The following is a 25161-nucleotide window of genomic DNA, read 5'->3' as shown; positions in this document are numbered from 1 at the left end:
AAGCAGGCTCCAGGCTCTGAACTCTCCACATGGAGCCCAACACAGGGCTGGAACCCATGAGCAATGAGATCATTGGATCATGGATGCTTAACTGACTGAGACACCCAGGCACCCCTACTAAAGGTTTTTAAAATATTTATTTTCTCAATAATTATAAATATTAAACTGTTCCATTGTTTATAATATATACTTAATAGAACTCAAATGTCATGAATGGAGAAAAGTCATACACTGTATTTTATTTACAATTTATATATAATAAGCCAAAAACTATTTTAAATATTCATAAAAACAAATATTCCATACTCCTCTCCTTTTAATTATTTGCACTTTTTTAGAAAACCTATACTATGAATTAAAATAAATTAGTTTGCTTCAGTTACTCTTATTCTTAACATAATAATAAAAGGAAACAATTCCTCTTTAAGGAAGCCAAAACTGTGAATGAAATATTTGGGTATCAAAGAGGACAATATTTTCTTTTCTTTTCTTAAACATGATAGAAAAATATCACTCAGTTGAAAATCAAATGTATTACAAACAGTTCTGGTCATTTTTCACTAGTCAATGAGCCATTAAACACTGCATTATTTTATTAGAGTCTGGTGTTGTTATTCTATGAAATTTAGGTTCCTACTAATAATTCTCCTTTGCAGTTGACAGATGGTGGCATCATTCTCTAAAACAAATGATAACTGTAACTCTTGGCAAAGACTGTATCATGATCATACCTCTCCTTTATGCTGGGTTTCATTAATACACCCCTCCTCTGCATTGTATTAAGAGAACACAGAGGAAGAATTATCTGATGTTTATGGACTGTAATTTGGAGGACAATAAAAAGATCTGCTCATGATGTATTCAGTACTAACTGAAACTACAACAAATTCTTATTTGGAATTATATCCCTAATGTTATATAGAGCAATGGCAGAGTAAAATGATGTGTTGAAACTTATCCATAAGGCCACTCTGAAAATACACATTAAAGACTATCTCAAAATTATATCCTAATATCTATAAGCTAACCGTGAAAACATTGCTAGATTATGAGATTTGTTTTTGATGAAACAATGAGCAGTGAAGTACAAAAAAGTACAAAAAAAAAGATCTGTGAGTATAAAATTGTAGTATAGAGTGACTATGGAAGATGTAAGAAGATGATCAAATTTAATAATTCTTATTGGGAGGCAATAATATGCGACCAAGAGACATGGCCTGAATAGGAGAAGCACCAAGAAAGGCAGTTTAGATAAGCAAACTATGACCAACTAAAGAGGGCTGGGACACGTAAAACATAAATACATATACACTAAATCGTCTAAAACATGATGAAAAATAAACTTCAAAATATACAAGCAAGTTCAGGTGCCTGGGTGGCTCAGTTGGTGTAGCGTCCAACTCTTGATTTCAGCTCAGGTCGTGATCTCACAATTTGTGACATTGAGCCCCATGTTGGGCTTTGTATGACGGGGTGGAGTCTGCTTGGGATTCTCTTTCCCTCTCTCTGCCCCTCCCTCACTCGTGTTCTCTCTCTCTTTCTCTCAATAAATAAACATAAAAATATACAAAAAAAACACAAGCAAAACTGGTTTGTAAAAAATACATCCTAAGTTTAGAAACTGGATTAAGTGCCAGCACATTTAATATCAACAAAATGGTGTATGCTATAACAAACATCGAGGATATTTATAAAATGTACAGAGAAAAATCTTAAAATGTCATTTGTCCTTCAGGTCTTCATGTTAGGCTAGCCATCCATATTTGTGTTTTCATTTGTTTTAAAAATCTAATTTGCTAAAACTTATTTATTGTTTCACTATTTGACATACTATGCTATTAATTTGTAATAATAATTTAGTCAGTATTCTCCCAGTTGAAATAGAGATAGATTATAAAATACATTTTTTAAAAAAGAAAGAGAAGAATAAATGAAATGTCTGTCTATAAGAAGTTTACTCTTTAGTGAGAAATGTTTATTTGTGTTTCTATTAAAAAATGTAACTGTAAAAGCTTAACGTCTTATATACCATGTCTTTATATTATAAAGGTAATATATAATCACAATAAAAATTTTGGAATATATGTAAATAAGGAGAAAAAACACACATTTCCATAATCTTAAGTCAGTTAACCTTTCATTGTTTTTCTTAAATGTAGAGACTTTTAAAATAATGTAGAAACACTCTCAAAATAGGGAAGCACAAGTCACCAGAGAATCACACAGATGAAGTCATCTCTTCTGACTGAAGGGACTTATGAATGCTAATGAAGGAGACACATGCACATGAGCTGTGTCTTGACACTTTGCAGAAAGAGGAGGACAAACCCTGTGGGCAAAGAAAAAAATGTGTGAAAATATTGAGGCAGAAATTATATCAAGTATATAGCAATTCTAGTTACTTCAACTTAGTCTATGTGTAATTCGCCAGGTGGAGAGTTGTAGTAAATAAGGTTTGAGTTGGCAAGGGTAGAAGGTTGGAGACTCCTACTTGCCAGACTAAGAAAACTGGACTCTATTCTTGGGCCTACTGAAGCTGTTGATGGACACTTACTAGAGGGGTGGCTTCAGGCTTATTACTTTGATAGTAAAAAAAAAAAAAGGATGATTGTTCAATTTAAGATGAGGAAAGAGTGGAAATAATGAAAATTGGAGACAGAGAGACAACTTGGAGGGCTATTGTAATGACCCAGTGGACTCAGACAAGAGCAGTAAAAAAAAGTGAAGAGAGCTTTTAAGTAGCAATTTAATGCTTCAAATATAGGCAGAGACCGCTTAGATTTTTTTAATTGGATATAGAGAAAGTGAAAAATATTTAGGCTATAGATATCCAAAAGTTAGTAACCAATTGAACTTAGGAAGAAAGCGTAGGAAGTTAAGATGCTTCATATATATATATACACATATATAAATATATAATAATATATGTATATATATATAATTATATATGTATATATATTTAATTATATATGTATATATATTTAATTTATATTATTAAATATATATTAATTTTTAAATGTTTGTTTATTTTTGAGAGAAAGAGAGACAGAGCGTGAGGGGGGAAGGGGCAGAGATAGAGGAAGACACAGAATCTAAAGCAGGTTCCAGGCTCTGAGCTGTCAGCACAGAGCCTGATGCGGGGCTCGAACTCAGGAATGGCAAGATCATGATCTGAGCCAAAGTCAGACACCCAGGCATCTGTAGGATGCTTCCCATATTTCTAATTCAGGAGATAGTGGCATTAATTAGTGGAATGATGAACACTGGGAGAAGTTTAGATATGAAGATATGAAGAGAAGATGATGAACACACAGACATGCAAATGTAACAGCATAAAAAAGTACATGGAGGTCTGTGTCTGATCATAAGAAGTAAATCTTTTCTAAAGATGTCCTCAGAATGCAGAAATATTTGAAGCCATATGACTTTTTAATTTCCTTTAGTGAGAGGAAAACATATGAAGGATTATGAATGGAAATTCATTTAAACAGTAGACAGAAAGAAATTCCACTATAAAACAAACAAAACAAAACAAAACAAACAAACAAAAAAACAGAAACCAAAAAAATGAGCAACAAAAAAATTTTTTTTAAATGAACAAACAAAAAACAAAGGCAGAGCCAGAGATGGAGAAGATTGACTAGAATTTTGGAATATTATGGAAACTAAAGAAAAAGAAAATGTTAGAAGGAATGGAATAATGAACAATGTCAAATACCACAGAGAGTTCAATAAAATAAAGTTAAAAAAAAGTGCCTAAAGACATTGGCATTATTGCAGGTTTTTGGTCACCTTACTGAGAACATATTAAGCAGAGAGATAAGGACAGAAACCAGGTTGCAATGGGATGCAGAGAAAGTGAAATGCTATAAGGGAGAAACCGTAAAGCATACTACTTGTTGAAAAAATCTGATTTTGAAGGGCAGGGAATACACAGCACAGTCATGCAACTTACCAAAGGGTCATGAGCATATTTATAAAAGCAAAATGAAGGTCCAACTGGGGAGGGAGAAGCTGAAGAAAAGAAGACCGATTAATGATAAAGCAAGGTTTTCTAAGTTATGACATAGCAGGAAAAGCCTAGAACAGAATACAGTGTATTTATCTAATTGATACAGGAGAAAATTAGGAAAATGTGAATATGTGCATGAAATACATTTGAAGAGAGTAGAGAGAAACACTAGGAGCAAAAGGCAAAGAAGAAATTCCAGAGATCATCTCTTTCCTCTTCCTGATATGTTATGTTGCAGGTGTTATATATCATCTCTACTGTGTTTCTAAATTATAATTAAAGGCTGGCTAATAGCAGTTGCTGAGAGAGAAAAGAAACAAAAATTTAAGATGCTTTATTTCATAATATTGAATCCTAAGAGTCTGAGTAGAGAACAGTTTAAGAAGGCAGGCAAAGCCCCTGAGGGTAAAATCACCAAATAGTTATCAGGTTGACTTGGGATCCCTTAGCTTTTTTTCACATTCCATTCCCAGCTGAACTGAATATGTTTGCCCTATCACTATTTCCTTCTGTCTTTTCAGTATGCACAATATGTTCTCAACCTAAAGCTCCTTAACTGGCCTATAACTGACATCTGCTGGGACATTCCTGAATGGAACAGCATTTGCTTATTACATGTTTTCTCCTTTTTCTTCTTCTGTTTTTAATGTTTATGTGTGTAACATCAAAATGAAGTATGGAATAGATGTCTTAGGGCAAATAATATTGGGTGCTTGGAAATACTTGTCTTTGTATAGATCCAAGTTATGAGCTTGTCTCTTCATGAAAAGATAAACTTCAGTGAACTGAATAAGACCTTATGAATTAAAGAAATATGCTTTCAAATGAGGCTGAATACCTTCTGTTTTAAAACATGCAAGAAATATGTTGTGATACTTCACAGTGATTATACCTCAAAGCAGTAAAAGACTTTTTAAGTCCATATTTTCTAGTAAATAATATTAATAATTATGTCATATTTCCTTTCTTTTTTGTCTTATTTTTTTTCCTGTTTATTTTGTTTTTTTTCCTTTCTCTTCACTCAGAAAATAAAATTCTCATGATTTTATCAATTGTTCTCAAAATATTAAACAACAACAACAACAACAACTGTGTGTTCAAAAATACTCAAATGATATATGCCATGCCAGTCTGACACAACAGACGGATCCCTGACTGAGTTTGGTACCTATCCAGAATACTATGCCAAAATGCTTTTTTGTACCTACTGAAGCCAATTATTTACTCATAAATTATTTGATGATATTTGATGAGTATATACCTGGTAAAGATGGCCTCCAACTATGTAATAATTAGGCAAAATAAACATTTAACCTTAACAAACTCTTGATATATATATGTATACATATATCATGTATGTATATATGTATATACATATATATGTATATGTATATGTATATATGTATATGTATATATATATATGTATGTATATATGTATATATGTATACATATATATATATAAAATTCCTAAAAGAAAAACAGAACAAAGCAATTATTTACAATGAGCCCAGCATTTTAAAGAAGTTTGAGTTGAGTAGACAAAAAATATTAGAGTCATTATAAAAGTAATTTATTTATTTCCTGATAATCTAATCTTTGTAAATTCCTTTAGCACATAATCTAGGGGTAGGGTTCTGAAATTAAATAGCCTAATTGACATCTTATTTTAAATATGTGAGCAAAAACTACCAAACTAAACTTGAGAATAAAAGTCATTGATTTAAGTAATATTTTCTGTAGGACCGTATGCTAATGAGTTTGTTGGTATGGTGTTATAGGCAGTATTCCAAAAGAAAAAAAAGTATAAACTGAAATACTTTCCTGTCTGAGGTTGGGCTATATTTATATCACCATTGGCCTTTCTGCAAAACATGCCATCTGCCATTCTGCAGACATGTAAAAAGCTCTGGAAAGGCTTTAACATCATCAAAGCAAAGAAGAGAGGGCATTTATAAAATATACGTTACCTTTTGATCTCTGTTTTTGAATATTTCTGTCACCAGTATTTTCTCTGCTTATCTGAACTTTCAAAACAAGATGAAGACTTTATTCATGCTTAAGCATGTAACAGAGAACGTTAATTTAGTGACTTGGTCAAACCTAACTATACTTATGCTCAGCAGTCTACACAAGTTGCCTGAGACTGTAGCTATTACCCATTTCATCCATTAAAGCACATGATGTATGATCAAAACTGAAAAATACGTAAACCAATACAACTACTGAGATCAAAAACTTTAAGCAGTTATCTTCTGTGTGTTTTATCTGAACTTTCTTTAATACATCTGGTTTCCATGCCAGCTAAGGGAACAAATACCTGAAGGTGTGTGTTCATATTGCACATTCAAAAATAAAATCCCAATAAAAATAACCATATTATCCGCTCTGTGATTTAAACTTCCCTTACCTAAGTATTTATAGCAGGTTTTGGACACTCATTGAATTTCAACAGTGAAAACTAAATGACATATGTATCTCTCTCTCTTTGATTTGCAAGATAATTTAGTCATGATGTTTGGATTTTTAGACCTTTTTAAATATAGAGTTTCTGGGTCTAAAAAACAATTTTTAGAAGTAATAATTAGTAAACAAGGTGATTTTCCTTATTATGATGTCACTGACTCTGACGATTTATTTATTTACTTTTTTACATTTACTTATTTCTGAGACACAGAGAGAGATAGAGTGTGAGTGGGGGAGGGACAGAGAGAGAGGGAGACACAGAATCTGAAGCAGGCTCCAGACTCTGAGCTGTCAGCACAGAGCCCGACGAGGGACTTGAACCCATGAACCGCGAGATCATGACCTGAGCCGATGTCTGACGCTTAACAGACTGAGCTACCCAGGTGCCCCTGACTCTGGTGATTTTAAGTGCATTCATTTTTTGGTTCATTTTAGTGCTTTATGGTGTGAAACTTACCTGTCCTCCTCCTTAATGATAGTTTTACTGCTACACTGATCTAAACACGTATGTGTAGATGCCATGGAGATACTGCCATTTGTTATAAATTAAAGACACAACAATGAATAAAGGATTGTTCACCCTGCCATGAAAAATATCCAGTAATCCACACAGTGAATACATTCTGCTAAAGTTAAAGGCTTGTAGTATGCTTTAAAGGATAGATTCATTAATGAGATCAGTGGAGATGCATTAATATTTTTATTATTGTTTTCTAGATGAGAAATTCTGCATGTCTCTAATATTTGCTCCTTCCTTCCATTCAGAAGAGAAGTCACTAATAAGCCATGCACTATTCCCCAGTAATTACAGAACTACCCGTCTTGCTCTTTTCTAATCTAGCCCCTACCAACTGATCAGAATTAGGATATGATTTAAAATTTATTTTCTGTCTTTATTCTACATGGTTGTAATAACCAATTTAAAACTATAGCTTCTGTTTAAAGTTGGCATATGCAAAGCTGGAAAATAAAGTTTATAGCAATCATGATTTTTTCCTCCTCTTTGTTATACAGCTTTATTTTTAGCATAGTTTGTCTTAAAATTTAATTTGCCTCTTTCCATATATACCTCTTGGATACCTCTTTGTTTGTCACTTGTTTTTTTCTAGCTGGCAATCTTTATGTCAAATGTAAGATTGCTGAGGGAAGTGGATACTTCAAACTGGGTAAATGATAATCACCAAAACAAATTTATAAAAATATGTATTCTCAGGCGCCTGTCTCCAAAGATTCTGATGTAGCAGATTGGTTTCCACTGAAAGACACTGAGTTGGAGCTTGTTTTGCGAGACAGATATGTAGCAATGCTCTAGGAAACAACAGCTGTGAGGAAGGGAGGGAGGCAGGATGGGCAGAGGAGTTGAATGCATGCTCTGTAGCTGGTATAACCTTTCAAAGTTATCTCCAGCTGAGGCACAGGGCTCTGCCTTTGTCTCCCCGCAGTGAGCAGGGGATGTGGCCTGTCTCAGAAAAGGGCATGGCTTAAGGTGAAACATCTCCTTTGGTTGAAAGTAATTCCCAGTTTCTGGTCCTCTCCATTGCTTGTATCTCCCAGCTGGCAACCATAATGGATTTGCTCGTTTGGACAGAACTGTAAAGCCCAAGAATCTCAAAAACCTCCAGCCAGGATATGAATGCTTCCCTTTGTTTCAGGTCTTTTATTTGTCCTGATAAATGATGCTACATGGTGAATATGCTGAGGACCTGGGCATGGGGAACTAACTACCTAGAGCTATTTCCCTCATTTGGGATCAACGGTTTCTGAAGCATTCAGAACAACTGAAAACTTTTCTCCAAGACATTTAACAATCATATGTAACTAAAAATAATGTTTAAAATGCACGTAACAGGGGCGCCTGGGTGGCGCAGTCGGTTAAGCGTCCGACTTCAGCCAGGTCACGATCTCGCGGTCTGTGAGTTCGAGCCCCACATGGGGCTCTGGGCTGATGGCTCAGAGCCTGGAACCTGCTTCAGATTCTATGTCTCCCTCTCTCTCTGCCCCTCCCCCGTTCGTGCTCTGTCTCTCTCTGTCCCAAAAAATAAATAAATGTTGAAAAAAAAAATTAAAAAAAAAAATAAAATAAAATAAAATGCACGTAACAAAAGAGAGTATTTTCATCTTAGATGATGAAAACAGATGACTTGGAGTCCAAGATATATTTCTGAATGGCTAGGCTAGTTTATTTGTACACTCACTTAACAATTATTTACTAAGTAGCTATTATGTGCCATATATGGTACTAGGCACTGGGGATACAACATTGACAAAATCAATATACAAACAAACTCTTCATGGGGTTTATTTTCCCATGAGATATATAAAATTTAAGTATATTGAATATTAATTTGCTCATCTATAAAAAAGGTTACCTGTTTTGCATGATTAATATAAAGAGTTATACATAAAGTACCTGGCGTCTGTTCTTACTTGTTCCAACAGAATTCCTTTAGAGACATGTTTGGTCATACATAATAAAACAGTAGAAAAGATCACTCACCATGGAGGAATGGGATGTCCAAGATTAAGTATATCTTTAGATAAGTACATTTTTTAAAGTAGTTTAATTGCCACTTCAACTATCATTCTGAGAACCATGGATGGAAAATAGGAAAAGTGATCTTCTCAACTCATGCTTCCCATAAACCAACTATCTTCTCTTGGCTGAATCAAGAATTTTGGAGGACAGAAAAAAAATGGTAACCATGGTGAGACTTGAAGATAAAGAGAGATCTGATCTAACAGAGTAAAAGCAGTATCTCAGGAAAAAATGGATTGGAAATGATACACCTCAGGTCTTAAAAGTAAGGAAGACTAGATCCTGAGCACAAAAGAGATTCAGAGTTTAAAAAAACAATTTTACTTTATTTGGGAATACTTTTATTTTGTTTAGCTTTAAGTAATTTTCTTGGTATCTTAGGATCAAACAAAAAAAATCGAACTGCTTTAATAAATGTATGAGCTGCACTGCATTTTTTTTCTGAAAGTGGAATTATATGCTTTTATACTATCAAGTTTAAGAACACAATCTGCAGGTAAGTCTGACTTTTTCCTAGCTGTTCCTTTTACCAGCTGACTGACCTTGAATATGCTTTGTGTAACTGAATATGCTGCTTCACCTATTTAAATCTTAGTTTTCCCATTGCAAAATAAACATTAATAAAACATCCATCATACGATTGTTGTGAGAAATAATGAGGTAATTTAGGACATGTAAATAACCCACTTAGTGTCTAGCAAATTCTTATTTATTGCTATTATTATTAATAATGGTAGTTATTTAGTTATTTGTATTAGTATAGTTACTAGGTTTATCAAATTTTTAGATAAAGCATTTAGCATATGATTTCAAGCTACACTGAATTTATTACAGAGTTGGAAAAAAGGAATAAATCCAATCATATCTGATTTTTAAAGCAAATTTCTCATTTCTTTTAAAGTGATGGAAAAAAAAACATATTTCTCTCTTTTGTGGAGTTTTCTTTTGGAACAGGAGAGAATTATTCAGAAGAGGAAAGATAGCGTGACCCCTTAGTGTGATCCTAGTGGATCTGCCAAATATCATGAGTGCTCACAGAGATTATAAAAGAGTGGGCATGAACTGTGACCTTCTTTTGGTCCTTTCCTCAGGTGTTCCCTTCCCCCATTTTTTTTTCACAGACAGAGTGAGACATAGTGTGAGTGGGGGAAGAACAGAGAGAGAGGGAGATACAGAATCCCAAGCAGGCTCTAGGCTCTGAGCTGTCAGCACAGAGCCCTACGCAGGGTTGGAACCCACAAACCTGAGCCGAAGTTGGACGTCTAACCAACTGAGCCACCCAGAAGCCCCTCCCCCAAATTTTTATTTAACTTCCAGCTAGTTAACATACAGTGCGTTAGTTTCAGGTGTACCCTTTAGTGATTCCTCACCTACATACTTGTGATGGTGCCCATCACAAGTGTCCTTCTTAATCCCCATCACCTCCTTAACCCATCCCACCACCCACCTTCTGTCCAGCAACTCTGTGTTCTATAACTAAGAGTCTGTTTCTTGGTTTGCCTTTCTTTCCCCGCACCATGTTCATTTGTTTTGTTTCTTAACTTCTACATTTGAGTGAAATCATATAGTATTTGTCTTTGTCTGACTTATTTTGCGTAGCATAAATCTGTAGCTCCATCCACATCGTTGCAAATGGCAAAATTTCATTCTTTTTTTATGGTGGAAAAATATTCCATTGTGTGTGCGTGTGTGTGTGTGTGTGTGTGTGTGTGTGTGTGTGTGACTGTATATCATATTTTCTTCATTCATTCATTAGTTGATGGATATTTAGGGTCTCTCCATAATCTGGCTATTATTGATAATGCTACTATAAAGATCCAGGTGCATGTATCCCTTCGAATTGGTATTTTTGTGTTCTTTGGGTAAATATCTAGTAGTGTAATTGCGGGATGTAGGGTAGTTCTATTTTTAACTTTTTGAAGAACCTCCTTACTGTTTTCCAGAGTGCCTGCACCAGTTTGCATTTCCATATGCAGTGTAAGAGGTCTCCCTTTTCTCCGCATCCTCAACGTTTGTTTCCTGTGTTAATTTTAGCCATTTCGACTGGTTGAGGTGATTTCTCATTGTACTTTTGATTTGCATTTCCCTGATGATGAGTGATGTTGAACATCTTTCCATGTGTCTGTTAGATATCTATATGTCTTTGAAAAAATGTCTACTTGGGGCGCCTGGGTGGCTCAGTCAGTTAAGCGTCCGCCTTCGGCTCAGGTCATATCACCGTTAGTGGGTTGGAGCCCCGCGTCTGGCTCTCTGCTGACAGCTCAGAGCTCGAAGCCTGGAGCCTGCTTTGGATTCTGTGTCTCCCTCTCTCTCTGCCCCTTCCCCGCTCATGCTCTGTCTCTTAAAAATAAATAAAGGCTAAAAAAAATTTTAAAGAAAAAAATGTCTATTCATATTTTCCTCCCATTTTTTAACTGGATTATTTGCTGTTTGGGGTGTTCAGTTTTGTAAGATGTATGTGATTTAAGTAAGCTTATTCTCCATTCAATGTACTAATAAGGTGGATAATAAAACGCTCTGCTGTGCTGCATGAGATGTATCAAATTCAGAAAATTATTTATTTGCGTATGGAAAAATATTTGTCTTCCCAAATGAGTCTGATATGATAGCCTTCAATATTCATTCATTATTAAGCCAAATTGCCAAGTTATAGAATAAAACTCTGTTTTAGAAGAGAAAGCTAATTATTGAACTTCTAAAAGCTTCCATCACCAAGCTAGAATACTTAATGTCTAATATTTGAGTTTCTTTCTCAGAAAATAAGATTTTCTGGTTGTAAGTCTCCTAAAAATTCCTCCCACCAATGCTTTCTAAATTAAACTATAATCCCGGCCACCCCCTAACCATTTTTCTTCTTTGTGGAATTCTAAAGGGAAAACTGGTGCACTTAAACATGTTAAAATATAATTTTCCAAAGCCTGTGCCCTGACCAATTTTCCTAATAGCTCTGAGTGCCTAATATAGTTTTTCTAGTCAGGGTATATAAAGCCTGTCAACATTAAAATTGTCTCTTTCTCTGTCTGCCTCCTACCCCAATCTAACCTTCCTCTCCATTCTTATTTTAAAATGTATCTAGCTTATAGGATATTTTGTGGATTTTCATCATTCTCAGTATCCCAGAGGCAAGAATTTACTTCTTCAAAATATTAAAATCATTTATGTCACATTTACCTTATGTTTTTAAATAAAACACCAGTACCATATTTAGAGATCTTTTCATTAAAATAGAGTAATGAAGATGTTTCTCTTCATTATATTAGAATGAAGAATTTAGAGTATTCTGATTTCCATTCATCAATAGGATATTTATCCTCTTGATAAATATCTTTTTTGTTTAAGTAAGTTGTTCTCAATAAAAATATATTCCTATAGTATGTAATTAATATCAAATATGTTTTATAGGAAAAACTTCCATAAAGTATATACATTCATAGTAAGTATAATGCTTATCTTAAAATATATCTTCACATTTTTTTTCTTTTCTAGATTTCTTTTGTATTCCCAAACAAAAAAAGATGATTTTTTTTCCAGTAAATAGTTTATATATTACACACTTAACCAGGAGTTCTCAAAATCATTCTTTATCAGAATAGTGTCAAGAGATGTCCTGTAAGATACAGGTTGTGTAATCAGGTGTATGAAATACCTTTGAATTACATAATGTATATTGGCATTATAGAAGCTCTATGGAATATGGTAGCCATGACATTAATGTTGTTTATTTTATTTTTTTCGTTTTATTTTTTTAAATTTACATCCAAATTAGTTAGCATACAGTGAAACAATGATTTCAGGAGTAGATCCCTTACCCATTTAGCCCATCCCCCTTCCCACAACACCTCCAGTAACCCTCAGTTTGTTCTCTATAAGTCTCTTCTGTTTTGTCCCCCTCCCTGTTTTTATATTATTTTTTTCCCTTCCCTTATGTTTATCTGTTTTGTCTCTTAAAGTCCTCATATGACTTTATGACTATATGAGTGAAGTCATATGATTTTTGTCTTTCTCTGACTGACTAATTTCACTTAGCATAATACCCTCCAGTTCCATCCACGTAGTTGCACATGGCAATATTTCATTCTTTTTGATTGCTGAATAATGCTCCATTGTATATATATATACTATATCTTCTTTATCCATTCATCCATTGATGGACATTTGGGCTCTTTCCATACTTTGGCTATTGTTGATAGTGCTGCTATAAACATAGGGGTGCCTGTGCCCCTTCAAAACAGCACACCTGTATCCACTGGATAAATGCCTAGTACCACAATTGCTGGGTCGTAGGGTAGTTCTATTTTTAGTTTTTTGAGGAACCTCATTCTGTTTTCCAGAGTGGCTGACCAGCTTGCATTGCCACCAACAATGCAAAAGAGATCCTTTTTCTCCGCATCCTTGCCAAAATCTATCATTGCCTGAGTTGTTAATGTTAGCCATTCTGACAGGTGTAAGGTGGTATCTCATTGTGGTTTTGATTTCCCTGATGATAAGTGATGTTGAGCATTTTTTCATGTGTCAGTTGGCCATCTGGATGTCTTCTTTGGAGAAGTGTCTATTCATATCTTTTGCCCATTTCTTCACTGGGTTATTTGTTTTTGGGTGTTGAGTTTGATAAGTCCTTTATAGATTTTTGGATACTAACCCTTTATCTGATATGTCATTTGCAAATATCTTCTCCCATTCTGTTGGTTGCTTTTAGTTTTCCTGATTGTTTCCTTTGCTGTGTAGAAGCTTTGTATTTTGATGAGGTCCCAGGAGTTCATTTTTGCTTTTGTTTCCCTTGCCTCCAGAGACATATTGAGTAAGAAGTTGCTGTGGCCAAGATCAAAGAGGTTTTTGCCTGCTTTCTCCTCAAGGATTTTGATGGCTTCCTGTCTTACATTGAGGTCTTTCATCCACTTTGAGTTTATTTTTGTGTATGGTGTAAGAAAGTGGTCCAGGTTCATTCTTCTGCATGTCGCTGTCCAGTTTTCCCAGCACCACTTGCAGAAGAGTTTGTCTTTATTCCATTGGATATTCTTTCATGCTTTGTCAAAGTTAGGTGGCCATACATTTGTGGTCCATTTCTGGGTTCTCTATTCTGTTGCATTGATCTGAGTGTCTGTTCTTGTGCCAGTATCATACTGTCTTGATGATTACAGCTTTGTAGTATAGCTTGAAGTCTGGGATTGTGATGCTTCCAGCTTTGGTTTTCTTTTTCAAGATCGCTTTGGCTATTCGGGGTTTTTCTGGTTCCATACCAATTTTAGGATTATTTGTTCTAGCTCTGTGAAGAATTATGGTGTTATTTTGATAGGGATTGCATTGAATATGTAGATTGCTTGGGTAGTGTTGACATTTTAACAATATTTGCTTTTCCTATCCAGGAGCATTAAATATTTTTCCATTTTTTTGTGTCTTCTTCAATTTCTTTCATAAGCTTTCTATAGTTTTCAGTGTATAGATTTTTCACCTCTTTGGTTAGATTTATTGCCAGGTATTTTATCACTTTTGGTGCAACTGTAAACGGGACCGATTCTTTGATTTCTCTTTTTGTTGCTTCATTGTTGGTGTATAGGAACGCAACCGATTTCTGTGCATTGATTTTATATCCTGCAGCTTTGCTGAATTCATGAATCCATTCTAGAAGTTTTTTGGTGGAGTCTTTTGGGTTTTTCATATAGAGTATCATGTCATCTGTGAAGAGTGAAAGTTTGACCTCCTCCTGGAGGATGCCTTTTATTTATTTTGGATGCCTTTTATTTCTTTATGTTGTCTGATGGCATAGGCTAAGACTTCCAATACTATGTTGAATAACAGTGGCCAGAGTGGACATCCCTGTCTTGTTCCTGACCTTAGGGGGAAAGCTGTCAGTTTTTCCCATTGAGGATGGTATTAACATTGGGTCATTCATACATGGTTTTTATGACCTCAAAGTATGCTCTTCTATCCCTACCTTCTTGAGGGTTTTTACCAAGAAAAGGATGCTGTATTTTGTCAAATGCTTTCTCTGCATCTATTGAGAGGATCATATGGTTCTTGTCCTTTCTTTTATTAATGTGATGAATCACGTTAATTGTTTTTGTGGATATTGAACCAGCCCTGTATCCCAGGTATAAATCCCACTTGGTCGTGGTTAATAATAGTTTTAATGTATTGTTGGATCTGGTTGGCTAATATCTTGTTGAGGATTTTTACATCCATGTTCATCGGGGATATTGGTCTATAGTTCTCCTTTTTAGTGGTGTCTCTGCCTGGTTTTGGAATAAAGGGAATGCTGCCTTCATATAAAGAATTTGGAAGTTTTCTTTCCATTTCTATGTGCACTGGAGAAGAATGTATATTCTGCTGCTTCAGGATGAAATGTTCTGAATATATCTGTTAAGTCAATATGGTCCAGTATGTCATTCAAAGCCATTGTTTCCTTGTTGATTTTTTTATTAGATGATCTGTCCATTGCTGTGAGTGGGGTGTTGAAGTGTTCTACCATTATGGTATTACTATCAATGAGTTTTCTTATGTTTGTGATTAATTGATTTATATATATATGGGTGCCCCACATTTGGTACATAAATGTTTACAATAGTTAGGTCTTCTTGGTGGATAGACCCCTTGATTATGATATAATGCCCTTCTGCATCTCTTGATACAGTCTTTATTTTAAAGTCTAGTTGTCTGACATAACTATGGCTACTCTGGCTTTCTTTTGTTAACCATTAGCATGATAGATGGTTCTCCATCCCCTTATTTTCAATCTGAAGGTTTCTTTGGGTCTAAAGTGGGTCTCTTGTAAACAGCATATAGATGGATATTGTTTTCTTATCTATTCTGTTACCCTATGTCTTTTGATTGGAACATTGAGTCCTTTTATGTTTGAAGTGAGTACTGAAAGATATGAATTTATTGCCATTATGGTGCTTGTAGAGTTGGAATTTCTGGTGATGTTCTCTCATCCTTTCTAACCTTTGTTTTTCATCTTTTCTCCTCTCAGAGAGTCCCCTTTAAAATTTCTTGCAGGGCCAGTTTAGTGGTCACAAACTCCTTTAATTTTTGTTTGTCTGGGAAACCTTTTATCTCTCTTTCTATTTTGAATGACAGCCTTGCTGGGTAAAGAAGTCTTGGCTGCATATTTTTCTGATTCAGCACACTGAATATATCTGCCACTCCTTTCTGGCCTGCCAAGTTTCTGTGGATAGGTCTGCTGCAATCCTGATCTGTCTTCCCTTGTAGGTTAGGGACTTTTGTTCCCTTGCTGCTTTCATGATTCTCTCCTTGCCTGAGTATTTTGTGGATTTGACTATGATATACCTTGTTGATGGTCAGTTTTTGTTGAATCTGATGGTAGTCCTCTGTGCTCCCTGGATTTTGATGTCTGTGTCTTTTCCCAAGTTAGGGAAGTTTTCCTCTATGATTTGCTCACATAACCCTTCTACCTCTGTTTCACTCTCTTCCTCTTCTGAGACCCCTATGATTCTAATGTTGTTCCTTTTCATGAGTCACTGATTTCTCTAATTCTTATATAGTGCTCTTTTGCCTTCATGTCTATTTTTCTGCTTCATTATTGTCTATATGTTTGTCCTCTATATCATAATTCTCTGTTCTGCCTCATCCATCTTTGCCACCATTGCATCCATCCATGATTGAAGCTCAGTTATAGCATTTTTAATTTCATTCTATTTTTTACTTCTTTTATCTCTGTAGAAAGGGATTCTAATCTATTTTCGACTCCAGCTAGTATTCTTATTATCACGATTCTAAATTTTGGTTCAGACATCTTGCTTGTATCTGTGTTGGTTAAATCCCTGGCTGTTTCTTTGTGCTCATTCTTTTGGGGTGAATTCCTTCATTTTGCCATTTTGAAGGGAGAAAAGGGAGAAAACTTAAAATTAAAAACATTAAAATGAAAAAATATTAAAATTAAAAAATTAATATCACACACACACACACAAAAATGAATAAATGATGCTAGATCCTAGGTGTGTTTTGGTCTGGGTGTTGAAAGTGGTTTGACAGATTAGAGAAAATAAAGGGGGGGGGAGGAAAAAAGGAAATCATTTGAGAATTTGAAAAAATGAATACACTTAAGTAGACTAAAATGAGATGATTGCAGTAAAATAGAATTTGAAAAAATATACACAAAAGTGAAGAATATAGTAGAAAAAATTAAGGAAAATATTTCTTAAAATTTAAAAATAAAAATGAATTTTTCTTTTTCTGTATTCAAGAATAAGAAATGAAATGAAAATGATTAAAAAAAGGAAAAAAGAAAAAAATGAAATATTTTGAAAATTTCAAAAAGTGAATACACTGTAGTAGACTAAAATACAATGATGGATGTAAAATAGATTTGAAAAAAATTACATAAAAGCAAAAAATATAGTAAGAAATTAAAGAAGAATAGTTTTAATAGAAATTGAAAGTAAAAATGAAGGATTTATCTTTCTGCATTCAAGAAAAATCAAAGAAATTAAAAAGAGAAAAAAGGAAAGAAGAAAAAAAGGGAAATCATTTGAAAATTTAGAAAGGTGAATACACGGAAGTAGACTAAAATAAAATGATGGAAGTACAATAGAATTTGAAAAAATTTACAGAAAATAGAAAAATATAGTGATAAAAAGTAAAGAGAAATATTTTTAATAAACATTTAAAATAAAAATGATTTTTTCTCTCCCTGTATTCAAGAAAAAGAAAGGAAGCGTAAGAGAGAAAAAAAAAGAAAAGAAAGAAAATTGAATAGATGGACCTGCTAACAGATAAAGTAGGACTGAAATTACTTCGTTTTCCCCTAAAAGTCAGACTATGTAGCACTTTATAGTCCATAAACTAAGCAGGTGGTGAGAGTTGTGTTCTTTAAGAGCGAGGTTGGCCCAGTTGGGCAGGTGTAACAGCTCTGCTCTCCACTAGATGGCGCTGCTAGCCTACTGGGGTGGAGTGTTGCTGGGCTTGTAGGTGCATATGCTCATTCCTGGGAGCGGTGAAAATGGCGCCTTCCAGCTACCCAGCCTCTAGTATTGGAACTCTGTTCTCCCAGATCAACAATCGCTCACCTGTCCTCTGTCTCAGCTCTTGTCCACTCCCCGGTTTTTCACTGTTTGTGACCAAGCCCCAGGCAGTACCTCTCTCCCGAGTTTTGTCTCAGATGTGGCTGTTTTCCTTGGTCCCTTACTTCTGAAGGACTGTGGCTTTGACCCATTCCTCCCCTCTGCAGGAGGGTCTCACCGAGCAATGGCCAAATGTGCAATGGCCCAATGTCGGCTGCCCCCAGGAACACTTGCTGGACCCTGCTGCTGCCAGTGCCCTGAGACTGCGGCCAGGTGCCAGCCCGCCCCAGAAAAAGTTCGTGAGATAGTGTGGCAGCAGCTTTTCAGGGATTATGGAAAATCACAACACACATCTGGCACCGGGCTTCTCACTTAACAACCTTGTTCCAGCACCAGAGAATGTGGTCATTTTCTGGGGTCTTCTGGGACCAGGTGACTTCAACAGTCTCTACCAAATGTCCTTCCAGCAGTGGAATCGCTTTTCCCTGTGTGGCCCAAGAACCTCCCAGACCCCACTCTGTTCCTGGGGATTTGCTCTTCCCACCAGAGCACCACCAGGTATCGAGCTGAGGAGTTGCAGCCTTTGCACTCCCCTTGTTTACAGTCTTAATGGAATTTAAACCCTCTCCTTTCTCCTTTATCCCTTTTTAGTTTAGTCTCTAAGTCTGTTTCCAATTTTCCACTCTCTCCAGCTGCTTTTGAGAAGGGGTGCTTTTCCCATATTCTCTCCCTGCCCAGTCTCTATCCTCTCTTCACTTGCAAAAGCACCTCCCTTCCTGTTCCCCAAGTTCACCCCTCCGTGCCATGAACCTGCATAATTCTGGGGTTCAGTTTGTGCAGATTGTTGTTTTAATCCTCCAATCAGTTTTCTATGTGTACAGGATGGTTTAGTGTTGGTTTGGCTGTATTTCATGGACGCAAGACACACGAGAAACTTCCATGCTGTTCCGCCATCATGGCTCCTTCCTAACACTAATGTTGTTTAAGTCAAAGTTTTATATCCTTAAAGATAGTTGACTTCATTAATTTGTCAACAATGAATATTTGTTTATTAAATGAATATTTTTAGGAATTACTGTGTGTCAGGATGTATTCCTCGGAGGAGAAATATAGATGTCGGTAAATAATGGATTTTGGTCCTCAGAAGTTTATATACTTCTACTACGACTAATGATATTGGCTCTTCTTTATAGGAGTACTGTCAATTAATTATTAAAGCAGTTTTAAACATGCTAGAGGCACCACTTTTTAGATGAAAATAAAACTGAAGCAGAGAGAGAAAGTATGTAAATTCTCAAGGCAACAAATTTTATAAGTAAAAACTTAAGGTTAAAAACCAAGTGTTTTACCCCAAACAGTGTGTTCCTAAATCGAGACTACAGCTGTTTACAGATCATGTCTTTGCAAATCATACAACCAATCATAGGTGAGTTGAGATCAGAAAACTGTGCCATCCTGTTAAAAGTTGACCCTGTTTTTCTACATAGTTCCTGACATACATATGGCCCTAGACACTACCCAATAAATAAATAGCTGAACGAATCGATGTTTGCTGCTGATCTAAAAGATAAGTAATGCTGCTCAGTTATTTCTTCTCACTGAATATAAACTAGGTTAAGATTAACACCTTTCATATTCTTGCTTTCCTCTTTTCCATCCCTAAGGCTACAGCTTATGTAAAAACAATCTCTCATCAACTATTTGGTTTCAAGACTAAAACCTGTTCAAGACAAGGCCCTTCCCCATTCCCATAAACTGACCATTGACCACTCATTATTGTCTTGGTCTTCTTATCCTGGACTAGTTCCTCTCTATTGGCTCTACTCTCTTCTCACAGTTTGTTCCAAATCTAAATCCATACTTCGTTCACCATAAACTTTTAACCCTCTTCCTATAAACTTCTTAAAATATAGTTCATATTCACCGAGTCCAAATTTTTCTTAAATTCTTAAATCCAATCAAACCTCAGGTCATGACGACTTCACGTTTTAAAATATTTTGCAATCTGATCAGCATCATTCACTCATTCACTGTTCATTCACTCACCTAGTTTATCAAACAATACTCTTGAGTGCTTTGGTCCTCCCTCTCTCTCACTCTCAAAAGAAATAAATCACCATGCACTATAGATTTTCTCTCTCTCTCTCTCTCTCTGTATATATTATATATAAGATATATTATATATATGTATTATATATAAGATATATTAAATCTTTTTATTGAATCTATGTACTTCTCTCTAATTTCAGTATCATGGTTCTCTTTGAAGTCAACATTGTTTCTCCCCTGGATTATGGCCACAGTCTCCCTACTGTTTTCATTGCATTCTCTCATTCCCTTCTCACCAATTCTTCTAACGGTAGCCAGAGGGATGTGTATAGGAATATGACTGGCATGCCCCTGCTACTATTCTTAGGAGAGGAACATGCAGAAGGTATAGCTACATTATAAAAATAATACAAAATTGCAAAGAAAGACACCATGCTCCATATGGCCCTAGTTCTGGTGCCAGACCCATGTAATCCACATCAATTTTCTTACTAAACCACATTTGTTTTGCTTTTGCGAGAAGGAAGAGAAGGGAATTGTCATCTTAAGAAGAATATTTCACACGGTATTAATACTCTCCCTCCTTTCCTACATAGGGTGGGTGGAGTCAAATTCTGCCACCACCTTTTCCACTCTCTTTTACTCCTAAATTGAGAAAACTACTGAATTTTGATAAGCCTTCACATCGTTGCTGTTTCTGTGGCGATATGGGCATGCAAAAGGAATAAGAGACACTGTAAAGCTGAGATTACAGCCTATGTGATTCCCACTTCTTTTTAAAAAATATTTATTTATTTTGGGGGAGAGCACAAGTTGGCAGGGGGCAGAGGGAGGGGGACAGAGGATCTGAAGCAGGCTCTGCACTGACAGGCTGACAGTGGTAAGCCTGACGTGGGGCTCAAACTCACAAACCACGAGATCATGACCTGAGCCCAAGTTGGATGCTCAACGGACTTAGCCCCCCAGGCGCCCCATGTGATTCCCAGGTTTTGGCTGGCGAGGCTATATGTGTTTTTCCTAGGAGCACAGAGAGCACATGATCACTGAGCACCCTCATCAAGTGGGTATGAGATAGAAGGAGCATTATAGGAATGTGGCAAAAAGAGCATTTCCACGTTGATCTGTTCACCAAAAGGAGAGACTGCATGGCAGACAGTGGGGGGAGGCATTGTGGGACAGCCTGAAAAACAAGTGCACCCCATGGGAGAGAGCATGTGGATACCAACAGCACTCTGGAAGCCAAGGGCAAAAGAGAAGAGTATCTATAGCCAATAAGGGAGGAGCCTGAAAAGTTGCAACCAATGTGTTTTTCTTATCTAGGCTAGTATTTTATTTGCTAGCCCCTTCCCCCTGCCATTCCCTGCTTCTTCACCCAATGCAAAAGTGAGGATGAAAATTTAAAAACCAAATTAGGTCTAACCATGCTTCCACCTTTGCCTGTCTAGTAGCTTCCTGAACCCAGTAATAACCTGGGTCTTGGAGGAAAAAAAGTCAACATGACAGAAGCAAGAGATAATATTTAAATTTCACTGAATATTTATCAAAATTAGAGTGATTTAAAATCTGAAAAATTTGTGGGTGCAATTTTTTTTGGTGAGTTCTGAGATTCCATTCGTTGATACACTTAAATTCTCTTGCACCTAATACACAGTTAATGAAGTTAGCAATATTAAAGTTGATCTTAATTACTGTTTAAATACTACGGCATCACTGAATTGAAATTCTGCAATTCGTATCTCCTGGCTCTTCTTTATAAAAGCAAGTATGTATAATCACTGCCTTGCTTAAACGTCCTCAATGACCTTCTACTGACGTTATAAAAGAATTTAAGCACTTTTTGCCTGAAAAAAGCCCCTCTGTAATTTTTCCCATATCTTTTTCATAAGATTTTATTTTCCCATATTTCCCATTTGCTCTGTGTGTTCTCACACTTTCTCTAAAGAGATAACATTAGGTCATTATGCATATATGATTTGGGAAGTAACATTAAAATGCCTGTCAAATTCTTTGGATTAGCCCCATGTGCCAGAACATAAAATCTTTCACAAAGCTCCCTCTTCTCATGCCCTCGATGTGAATAGATATCTAGAGCTGCTTTTGAGATAATTTGCCAAACAAATCAGAATATACCTGAGTCTTAGTTTTCCTCAGCTGTAATTACCTACCACACTGAAGTGTTCAATTTATAAATGGCACACAATCATACAGGTATGATTAATAAATATCCAAAATCTATTTAACAAACCATAATTTAATGCATAAGAAAAAGTCCTCACTGAAAGTAAATATCAAAGAAATATCAGCTACTCATTGTTTTTGCATTGCATAGTGGATCTAATCAAAGTGTTGTTCTTTTCTGACACACAACATTCACGTAGCTTTTCTATATCTAAGATGCTACATCAAAAGTTGAGACAAAAAGCAATCTTCTACCACAGAGTGGAATTAATTAACAATTACCAAGAATCACTCTGCATTAAGTATTCTGGTGGGCACTTTTTATAATAATGTAATGAGGCAATTGTTACTCCATTTTATAAATGAACAAATGGAAGCACATGGGGTTTAAATCCCAATGCAGAGTGAGCCAATTCCAAGAAAATCTTTCTTACAGTGGATCTTCTCAAGCTACAGTTTTAAAACTGGAATTTGATTAACACCCGCTTTTCCACAGATCAGGGGACCAAAGGGGGAGAGAGATAATCTTCACACTTCTTAAAATTACACAGAAAACAGAGACTAATAGAAATAGAAAGAAACTCAGACACAACGGGAGGAAGAGATGAAGGAGGCAATGGGGAAAGAAAGTGAAGGATCGCTTGGATAGCCAGTGTAAAACCTCTTTATGTTCCAGGGGGAAACAAAACAAAACAAAACAAAACAAAACAAAACAACAACAACAAAAAAACCTAGTAGCTAATGTCTTTTAAAAGTCACTTTATTGATCTGGCCAATAAAATAGAAAAAAGGAAAATGCTAAGAGCTTGAAGCTATTATTTAATAACTGTAAGTTATAGTAACAAACTATCTGAAGAGCAGTAAAAGGCCCTTTATTTTGTGTGTGAACAATTAGACTTACAAAAGGCTCATTCCTATTGAAAAGGCCATCAAAAGGGAGGTTTAGTGCTAACATGGAAACATGCACAGGAATGATCTCTGTTCCAGCTTATTTCTGAAAGTCAGTTTTTCCTTCAGGCAAAAGAAAAAAAAAAACAAACAAAAAAACAACAAAGGTATGGCACGTGAGAGTTGGTATTCAAGTTTTAAATTAACAATGGTCAAAATGAAATTTCATGCCTTCCCTCAGTAAATAGTCTGCAGATTGTTTAAAAACTTTTCTAAAAGCTTTTACTCATTTTTTTAAGTCATGTTAAATATGAAGTTTTCCTAAAACACAACTATCAGTCATCTCTAGTCAGGACCCATGTAGGTACCTCTTATCTTTGTGAAACCAAAAGAGACGTTGAAGAATATTGACTATTTTTTTTAACTTCAAGACTTGAACCTGAAAGAATACCAGAGTTAGATTTAACCAGTCAACTGGTTTTGCTTTTGCTAGCTGCGTACATTCACTTCCATTCAGTCATGAATTCCAAAGACATGGAAAGTATTCTGTTCTACCTTTTAGAGAAAAAATAGACATGGTATGTGTATTCAAAAAAGGAGGGGCACCTGGGTGGCTCATTCAGTTAAGCATCCAACTTCAGCTCAGGTCATGATCTCACAGTTGACAGCTCGGAGACTGGAGCCTGTTTCAGATTCTGTGTGTCTTCCTCTCTCCTTGTCCCTCCCCCACTCATGCTCTCTCTCTCTCTCTCTCTCTCAAAAAAAAACATTTAAAAATTAAAAAAGAAAAACAGGAATTATATGAATTAAATGCTATCCTGTGTCATGTTTATAAATACCCTGTGTAATATTCTCATATTATTGTTATTTTCTCTTGAGGTTTCCTATACCCGAAATCCCTTTCCAAAAATTTGTTGAGGAAGTTGGAAAGGGTGTGAAAAACATGAATAACTAGGCTTTTTCCCCCAAGTTTTTATTTAAATTCCAGTTAGTTAATACAGTATAATATTAGTTTCAGGTTTAGAATTTACTGATTTAGCACTTCCATACAAAACCCAGGGCTCATCACAAGTGCCCACATTAACCTATCACTCATTTAATGCATCCTCCTACCCACCCTCCCTCCAGCAACCCTAGGTTTGCTGTCTATAGTTAAAAGAGTCTGTTTCGTAGTTTGACCCTCCCTTCCACACCATGTTCTTCTGTCCTGTTTCTCAAATTCTACACATGAGTGAAATCATGTATTTATCATTTTGTGATTGAATTATTTCACTTAGCATAATACTGTCTAGCTCCATCCATGTCATCGCAAATGGTAAGATTTCATTCTTTCTTATGGCTGAATAATATTCCCTCATGTGTGTGTGTGTGTGTGTGTGTGTGTGTGTGTGCCCCACTTCTTTATGAATTCATCAATCAATGGAAATCTGGGCTCTTTCCACAATTTGGCTATTGTTGATAATGTTACTATAAAATTCTGCCTGTATGTATCCCTTCAAATCAGTATTTTTGTATCCTTTGGGTAACCTAGTAGTGCAATTGTTGGATCATACAATAGTTCTATTTTTAATTTTTAAGGAATGTCCGCAATGTTTTTCAGAGCAGTTGCACCAGTTTGCATTCTCACCAACAGTGTAAGAGGGTCCCCTTTCTTCACGTCGTCACCAATACCTGTTGTTTCCTGTGTTGTTAACTGTAGCCATTGTGACTGGTGTGAGGTGAAATCTCATTGTACTTTTGTATTTCTCTGATGAAGAGTGATGTTGAACATCTTTTAATGTGTCTGTTAGCCATCTGTATGTCTTTGGAAAAATGTTTATTCAGGTCTTCTGCCCACTTTTTAACTGGGTTATATGTAAGTTCTTATATGTAAGTTCTTTATGTATTTTGGACATTAATCTTTTATCACATGTCATTTGCAAATACCTTCTCCCATTCTGAAGGTTGCCTTTTATTTTTGGTGTGTCCTTTGCTGTTCAGAAGCTTTTCATTTTAAGTCCCAATACTTTATTTTTGCT

At 35.7% G+C, this 25161-nt stretch overlaps 1 long non-coding RNA gene across 1 annotated transcript in view; it reads right to left on the bottom strand.

The window, feature by feature from the left end:
* Nucleotides 1-1519: 1519 nt before the first annotated feature.
* LOC125164648 (uncharacterized) overlaps nt 1520-25161 on the bottom strand; it is a 92693-nt gene continuing 69051 nt past the window's right edge. Inside the window, exon 3 of the long non-coding RNA XR_007151845.1 lies at nt 1520-2329. This is a non-coding gene — a long non-coding RNA (uncharacterized LOC125164648). The remainder of the gene's footprint in view (nt 2330-25161) is intronic.

This window comes from Prionailurus viverrinus, chromosome B1 (assembly GCF_022837055.1).
Source record: "Prionailurus viverrinus isolate Anna chromosome B1, UM_Priviv_1.0, whole genome shotgun sequence".
Classification (NCBI taxonomy): Eukaryota; Metazoa; Chordata; class Mammalia; order Carnivora; family Felidae; genus Prionailurus; species Prionailurus viverrinus.
Note: the sequence above shows the minus strand (reverse complement) of the source record. Positions and strands in the feature narration are given on the sequence as shown.